The sequence below is a fragment of the Triticum aestivum genome, chromosome 1D, assembly GCF_018294505.1.
Source record: "Triticum aestivum cultivar Chinese Spring chromosome 1D, IWGSC CS RefSeq v2.1, whole genome shotgun sequence".
Classification (NCBI taxonomy): Eukaryota; Viridiplantae; Streptophyta; class Magnoliopsida; order Poales; family Poaceae; genus Triticum; species Triticum aestivum.
In genome coordinates, this window is record NC_057796.1 from 393235481 (window position 1) to 393237823 (window position 2343).

Consider the following 2343-nt stretch of genomic DNA (forward strand, 5'->3'; position numbering starts at 1 on the left):
CTGAGATTTGATGATCTAATTAAAATATTACAATATAGAACTAGCTACTTTATTTTAGTAAGAAAAGTAATAGAACAAGTTTATTTTTATTAAATGCTTAGTTGAATTAGTTGAATTAATAGAACTAGTTGAACTAATAGAAGTAGTTGAAGTAGTTGAATTAATAGAACTAGTAAGTGTTTAATGTTTCACCTATATGAACATAGGAAATGTCGTCTGACGACGAAAAAGATTTCATTAAGTGCGAATACTGTGAAGACCAGCGCGGCCTGTGCGACAGAAATTTCCTTGTTGATGATAGGCGCTTCAGCATCAAGCTGGGTGAGACCTTCGAAGTGGATACAGTAAGTCACAATGACAAGTCTTTTTTCGTAATTAAGCATCACTTATATATGCTTCATTTGCTTCAACTTATAATTTTAAATTTTCACTATTCTACTAGCGCATCCCCTGCCATGCAAGAATTTTTGTCTTGGATAAGATAGGTTTCCGTGTTATGGAAACTATGGAGGTAAAGAGAGTTCACCTGAAGACCGAGCATTAACTTGGCAAGCACTATGCAAATTATACAATGCAGACACGTACACCTATTTTGAATGCAAAACTTGGCAAACACTATGCAAAGCTTATGCATTTGAGCCTGATATGGTTATCACCTTTGATATTCGTCCGGAAGATGATATTGAAGGTAATAGAGACATCTGGGTCGATGTGTAGACGCCTCCAGTTCTACCATTATGTGAGTTTCTCAACCATATTTATGTCTTTGATATTTTTTATTCAAAAATAGTTGACAACTAATTTCTATTGACAGCTTATTTCCATTCAAGCAAACTCGTCCGGCACTTGGTAGACAGGACCTACTACTGTCCCGGAGCTGAACTAAACTGCGAGGAGATAAGTCATTATGTTTCATGGCTTGAGGATCTTCATACTATTAAGACAAATTTTCTTCCTGCACTTAGAAATGTTAGTACTCAAAACGTGCGACCAATAGTGATCGTATTGAACTACGGTCACATCTATTTACGAAAGATGGTAAGATTTTTACTATTTGTCCTCAGTGCATCTTTTGCATACATTATTTTTTTTGCTAAACTTTCAATGATAAGTATATTAATTACTATATGATGTTCTTCAACAGGGACTCCCGATGACAGTTGTGCCTCAGTGGATCGAGACTAAAGGTCACATGTCAATGGTTAGCTTACGACCAAGATATCCTACATTGCACATGAGTGCATTCAGGATTTCTAAAAGCGATGAATGCTTAATAGTGAAAGATTGGAGCAAAATTGTTAACGATCCCAACAGAGAAGTACTAGGGGGCAGCAATGATAAGCGCAGCCCACGATTAGGAGACAGGTTCATCTGCATGCTCCAGTATGATGAATCAGGAGAGCTATACATGTTCTATGCTATTTTACCTGAGAGAGAGCAGCAGGAGTGATTTAGCTACTTCATGCTCTTAGTACTTTTGTCCTCTCATGTCCGTGTTCTTCGTCCTGAACTTAATCTTAAAGGGTGATTTGCTTTTGTGGTGTTATGAACGCTTATAATATGATGACCATGTTGAACTCGATGATATCTTTGCTTCTGGTACAAGTGAATGTTTTTTCTTTAAGGTAGTGTTGGTGCTGATTAGATAGAGGTAATGACTATGATGATTAAATAGTGGTAAGGACGACTATGATGATTTTTAGCTAGCTAATTTACTGTTGTTGATGATATGATGCAAGATTTTTTATATTAATATGATGATGATGCTGATGAGTTATTATATCATTTATAAAAGAAACCGCAGATTAGTTTCAGCTACTAGGAAAAGGGCTATAGATGGAATGGCCACTAATGGCGCACCAGACATGTGGTGCGCCATTGCTATATAGCAATGGCGCACCATGTGCTGGTGCGCCATTAGTGTGAAAGACACTAATGGCGCACCAGACAAACGGTGCGCCATTAGTAACAATTTTTTATTTATTTTGCCAGACATACTAATGGCGCACCAGGACATAGTGCGCCATTACTAGTTGTAACTAGTAATGGCGCACCAGCAACATAGTGCGCCACTAAAATATATTTTTTATTTTTTACTTTTTTGCAAAACTACTAATGGCGCACCTGGTGCAGTGCGCCATTACTAGTTTAAGCTAGTAATGGCGCACTGCTCCCCGTGCGCCATTACTAGTTTAAGCTAGTAATGGCGCACTGCTCCCAGTGCGACACTTGAGATCTCGATCCCCCTCCATCTCGATCGCTATCCCACCTCGCCAGATCCGGTCCCCCTCGCCGCCGAGCACCCCCTGCACCCTCTACCCCGCTCCACCGGGCGCCGCCGCC